The sequence below is a fragment of the Callospermophilus lateralis genome, unplaced genomic scaffold (genome assembly GCF_048772815.1).
Source record: "Callospermophilus lateralis isolate mCalLat2 unplaced genomic scaffold, mCalLat2.hap1 Scaffold_147, whole genome shotgun sequence".
NCBI lineage: Eukaryota > Metazoa > Chordata > Mammalia > Rodentia > Sciuridae > Callospermophilus > Callospermophilus lateralis.
In genome coordinates, this window is record NW_027512606.1 from 2,547,473 (window position 1) to 2,554,312 (window position 6,840).

Below are 6,840 nucleotides of genomic sequence, written 5' to 3' on the forward strand. Positions count from 1 at the left end.
GGTCTCACTACTACCAGGAAACCTTAACTTAAGCCAGTTGCAGCCTGAGGCTCTGTATTTCAGTTCCCAGCAACTGAAAAAAAAACTGCAACCAAGAATCTGTCTTTCTAACCTCATTCTTTTCAGCATTTGATGACATGTCACTAAAACAGAAAACTCAGTAGGATTAGCCTGAGAGAGTGAAAATATAAGTGCTGTCCTCTTAGGTGTGCTATATCAAATATAGCACATGGCCAATGATGAGAGGCAGGCTTTGGCCATCTGGTGTGGCTTTTTTTCTCTAGAGATTGCCAGCATTTTTTCCCTTTCTAAGATTCCTCTTTATGTTCAGTGGATCTAATTTTTTCCCTTGTTCATGTGCTGGAATATTTACTGACAGAACATTGGGCCCCTCAAAAACTAGTAAGTGGTGGTGTGCTCTGGTACCCTGACACTGGTGGGCAAGGCTTCATGAAATTGGCTGTACTCTCGTAGGAACTGGCAACTGTGGACTGGTAACCCTGGGGTAGTCTCTAGAATCTTCAGGCCATGGTCTTCATCTAGGTTAGGTTATCTCTGAGTCTTTAGTGGCCAGTAATTTTGGGCATGTGTCAGTGATGGGGACTTTGGGAGTCCTGTCCTATTTCTGCAGAGTATCTTCCATTCTTACCTGAACTTCTTTCTGAAAGTGCAGCATTTTAGCCCCTTTCAAGATTGTGTTCTGGAGTGAGCAGAGTCACTAGAATCAAAACTCCATGTGTTCTCTCCTTGCATGAGTGTGGTAGTGATCTGTAGGAGTCTCAGTTATTCCTTCCTCTCAATCTTGCTAGTCTTTCTTTTTTTGTGAGTATAGTGGTACTGTAGGTTAAATCCAGAGATCCTATATCACTTAGCTACATCCCTGGTACTTTAAATTTTATTTTTAGACAGATGCTGAGACTGTCATTGATCTTGTGACTTAGTCTCCAGAGTTGCTGTGATTAAAGGTGTGTGTCATTCTGCATGGTTAACCCTGAATATTCTAAATCTGTCAGTAAATTCATAAATTCCATCTTCCTGTCCAGATTCCTAATGACACTATCTCTGCCCAACAGTACTCACTTTTTTTTCTCATACTACAGTTCTAATGGGCACAGTATTTTTTTTAATTTTTATGAAGAAATTGGATGGACCTGTTTATAGGATTTGTTTTCTGTCTGGGTTCAGTGCCGCATAACTGTACTCCCAGAGACTCAGATGGAAAAGGCAGGAAGATTGCAATTTTACAGTCAAATTCAAGAATTTAGGTAGACTGCAGGCAAGTTAGATAGACTTATCTCACAATTTTAAAACAAGGGCTGGGGATATAGCTCAGATTTAACATGCCCCTTTGTTAAATCTTCAGAACCACAGAAAAATAAAAAGCAAAACATTTGTTTTTGTTTGTTTGTTTTTGAGCATTTCACATGACTAGAGAAGAATCACTAGATTTTCATAAAAATTTGTATCTGTGTGTTCTTTGTTTGTCTTTTCCAGGACAGACACCTTGTCAGAATGTCTTTGGGCTGAGAATCCTTCTTGTGGAGTTTATGTCATGGGGATATCATGCCCTCTCTGATTTTTTTTCTGGTCCTGTGTTTCAAAACAGCTAGATATTAGTATCTCACACCTGACACATGTAAGATCTCTAAGGCACAAGTTCAAGGCCAGACTCAGTACTTGAGTCCTATTCTGTTAGAGAGAGGTGTAAGTTTCAAAACAGCCTGAGTGCATTGTGGCTAGAAAGAATCTTTTGAATCTTTTGGTGTATCCTTAATCTAAAAATGCACTTAAGTTTCTCCACACCCCGTGTTTTGGCTTCTGTGAATGCTGCTACAATGAAGATTACAATGCAGCCATTATTTGACATGTTGATTCCAGTTCCAGATGTATTTTCCAGAAAATACAACCAGAATTATTTTTACTGTGTTAGCTTTTAAAGAGCTCTCATGATTTTTTTAAAAATGTGAGTTATTAAACTTATATTCTAGTTCAGTGTGAAAGTGTTTATTTTTTCTTCCAAAACCATATAATTGGAATATTAGTTATCCTTCAACTTTTTGATAGTAACCACTCTTGGTTTTCTTTGACGTTTATTTTTTAGTTGCAATTGTACACAATACCTTGATTTTATTTTATTTTTTGTGATGCTGAGCATTTAGCCCAGTGCCTCATGCCTTCTAGAAAAGAGCTAGAACTGTGAGTCATAACCCTAAGCCCTGAGAGTAGCCATTCTAAGAGCTGTACACATCTTCAGAAGGCCTTAAATTTTGCTGGTGCACTAAATTTCTGATTCAAGTTTTTAAGGATCTATTCTAGAAATAATCATGAACCTTTGATTTTTACCCCTTTTTCTTCACTCCTGTTGTGGATTTTAGACTAAGGAAATACTCACACATTAATGTGAAGCCACTTATTTTTGATCTTGAAAGATTTGTACATGAGAGCTGCTGCTTTTTTCTTTTATGAGCAGAGTTCTGAAGAAATTTAGAAATTTTTTCTTTTGTCTCTTCTTTAATTAGAAGTAAAGCATTTTGAAATTTTGGTAGGGTGTTATTAGTATTATTATAAATTAATTTGGGGGTAATGGTCATCTTTATAATGATGAGTTTTGTCATCTACACACATGGTGTTTAAATGAGAGTTTTATGTGATTCTATGCATTTTTTATATTTTCAAATCTCACATATTTTCTATTTAAATATGTTTCCTATAAAATATAACATTCATATGACATTAAAAAAACTTATATAGTGTTATTTTTTGAAACACAATATCTTTATTTTATTTATTTATTTTGATGTAGTTCTGAGGATCAAATCCAGTACCACACATGTACAAGGCAAGCACTCTGCCTCTGAGCCACAACTGAAGCCATACTTGGTGTTTTATAGTCCCCACTTCTGGATTTAATGTGATAAAAATTTTGTTTCTTCTTCTAGAAACCATTATTTTCCACAGTTTATTATTTATCTCTTTCTAAATGTATTTCCTCTTTAATCAAGATGTTATCTTTAAACTTTTTGGAAAAATACTGCTGTATACATATCTATAAATGTGCTATAATTTTAGTCTGTTGCTTGTGGAAGTGTATCAGGTATCTTCAATAGAAAAACAGTCTGCACATGTGGATAGCAAAAACTAAAACACCATCTTCCCTACATGATAATTAATTCATTCCACATCTTTGTCAATAGTTTTTAATGTGGTGAATATTGTGATGTTATTTTATATTATCTAATTTTGAGTTTTTTAGAATTATTGAACACTTAGATATCTCATATAAATTATATGTTCAAGTTTCTTGCATGCTTTTTCTTTGCAATCTTTTTTCCTCAACACATTGGTTGTTTAATTATATGTGAGGAAATTAGTTTCTTTTACTCTGTCATTTCACCTTGCACTCTTTAATGGTATTTGATGAGGAGAATTTTATTTTAATATTATGAAACTATAAATTTAAAAATATTTTATGTAATTTTGCAAAGAAATAACTGTCTAATTTGTGTTGTTGTTGCTTTTTTTTTTCCTCTTTGTGATATGAATATTGAAACCAGGGTGTCCTAATTCTGAGCTATATTTTCAAGCTTTTTTAACCTTTTATAAATTTTATTTTGTGAAAATATTTTGTTCAGTTGCTGTGATTATCGGCGTAATTATGATCCTTCTGTCTTTGGCTCCAGAATACTGGATATTCAGGTTCGTCCCACCACATGAACCTTATCTCTCTTTGTTACAATAACTTTTGAATTCTTTATGTTTTCTTTCATATTTTAGTATTATTTATTCATAATTTATATGCTCAATATTTACTACATAAAAATGGATTCTTATACTGTGTAAATGAAGGGTACAATAGCATTTTTGGGAGAGGGCAGAAGTTAAATTCAGAGGTCCTTAGCCACTAAGCCACATTACCACAGCTTTCTTTTTTATTTTTTGTATTTTATTTTGAGAGAGGGTCTCACTGAGTAACCTAGGGCCTCATTGTTTATGAGGATGGCTTAGAACTATTTTTTAATGCATTCTATTTTATTTTATGTTGTAGTAATATTTACTTAAATTTTTTTAAAGAGAGAGGGAGAGAGAGAGAGAGAGAGAGAGAGAGAGAGAGAGAGAGAGAGAGAATTTTAATATTTATTTTTTAGTTATCGGCGTACACAACATCCTTGTTTGTATGTGGTGCTGAGGATCGAACCCAGGCCGCACGCATTCCAGGCGAGCACGCTACCGCTTGAGCCACACCCCCAGCCCTACTTAAAATTTTTATATAGAGCATTATATGAAAATGAGGTGCTATGTTTTGAGTAAAGGGTAGAATTGCATTTTTATTGCAACACCTATGTCCCTCTATTCTAACATTTTTTTGGGGGGGGAAATAATGCCATTTTCTCCCTCCATTGCAATCTATGAGTTTTATAGTCTATGAATTTATTTTGAGGGTTACACTAATTGTCACAAATCACAGAATCAGTTGTTGATGTCATTGTGATGTTTTGATCAGTTGTAGTCTTCATGTACAACAATGCATGTAGCAAATAGCCTGGGCATGTAGTAGTCTGTGCCATCTGGATTCTTGTCATTAAATTCAGCTGTTTGTAAAATGGCAGAAACATATTTATATAAACTTTCCAGAAAATAATCTCAACAAGTGAAACATCAGTGTATATATACATATATTTGCCATTATATAGTGTATAATTGACATGATTTTTAATAATAAAATTTTTCAGTGCTCTTTAATTTCATTTGCTTTTTAAAAACACCAACATTGACATTTGTGATTTTTTATGTGGTATTTTTTTTTAATATTTGCTAAATTTGCTCCTTTGCTTAGAATTTTCTCTACTCTTATTTTCATAAATACACTCTTATTCCAAACTATTAAGATAAATTATTTGCTAATAAATTCTTACTCATTTTATTGCTTACTAATTTAAGTCTTACTAATTTGGGAGAGGGCAGAAGTTAAATTCATGTGTCCTTAGCCGCTGAGCCACATTACCAGCTTTCTTTTTATTTTTGTATTTTTTTTATAGAGATGGTCTCACTGAATAACTTAGGGCTTCATTTTTTCTGAGGACAGCTTAGAACTGCTTTTTAAAATACTTTATATTTTATTTTTTGTTGTAGTACTACTACAACTTTGGATGCAGCTTTGGATGCAAACCACTCTTTTACAGCATTGTTGAGGTTTAATTAGCACATATTAACCTTTACACTTCTTAGGAATATACTTTTATCTTTTGACATATATTCATACCCAAGAAACCAGCACCACAATAAAAATATATCATGTTTATTACTACATAGTGTTTTCTAGAACAATTTTAATCCCTTTTGGCATTCTCTACAATCTTTTACAAAAGAAATTTGATTTTATTGAGCTCATTCAGAAAAGGACATTGAAATTATATAGATTCTTGAATTACCACAAATAATGAATAATATGTACTATTGCCTACATCAAGAAATAGAACACTAATTATGCCCTGACAACCTCTTTATGTCCTATTCCTCTTACTACCCTTCATAATCCCCAACTGTAATGACTACTTTATGTTTTCATCTAATACTATTAAAACATTTTAAAGAAATTGGCTCCCTCTTTACTCATTAATAGGAAAGACCCCCCTTATAATTCTCCTCTTCCACTTCTATATTTTTCTCTCTTTAGCTTGACTTTCTTTCAATTTTCTTTCTATTCTTCAGATCATTTCTACTAAATAAACCATTGCCATCTGGTCTCCTCTATGTGATGTTTGGGCCATGTTTGGACTGGTGTGAAAACTGAGCCTCAGTGTACTGATCAAACCTCTTGCACTGTGGGGTGTGGTGGTAGATGGAGAAAATTTTTCAGTTGGTAAATGTGGCAGTTTTAGGGGCAAGTTAGAAAATTCTCATAGAATATATATATATATATATATATATATATATATATATATATATATATATTTTCTCTTCTCTTCTGTCTACAGGTAGAATTAAGTGTTCATTGCATAAGCCTGAATAGATAGCATCACACCATGTTGCAACGTTGCTCTACCTTTGATCTTAGCACAGCAAATTTGACAATTTTTGTCACTTAACATCTCTGTGACCATTAGTCTCTTTTTGTGTATGTTTATTTTTTTACAGTTTGGTAAATATACAACATTCTCTTGGCTTGAATTTTAAGTTCTTTAAATAGTATAGCTTTATACTCACATATTTATTAATTTATGTATTTATTTTTCATTTTAATATTTTCTCTTCTTTGGAATAATTTTTGAAACTTCTCTTCTGTGTTGTACTTGGTTGTGATGTCTTTTTCCCCAAAAGAAATGAATAGTACTTCATATATTATCAACTATAAGCACTTTATTAGAAGAGTTAACTAAGTATATCTCCCACTCTAGATCTTACCTTTGGACTTTGGAGACACACTGACTTATAAAAACAAAAGTAGATTTTTTTTTGACTGGGGATTGAAATCAGAGGCACTCAACTACCAAGCCACATCTTCAGCCCTATTTTGTATTTTGTTTAGAGGCAGGCTGTCATTGAGTTGCTTAGTGCCTCACCATTGTTGAGGCTCATCTTGAACTCATCATCCTCATGTCTCAGCCTCTCAAATTTCTGTGATTACAGACATGTGCTACCATCACTGGCACAAAATTAGGATTCATGGAGGCAATCTCCGAAAAATTTACCAGGTTGAATTTAGAAAGAATGAAATAACTAAATGAAATACCTGAAGTATATAAGAACCCCCAGAGATGTTATGAAAAGACACATCATATTGGGATTAGCAGGGACATACACACAGGTTGAAAATGATCTTAGTTGGGGTGATCTAGTCAA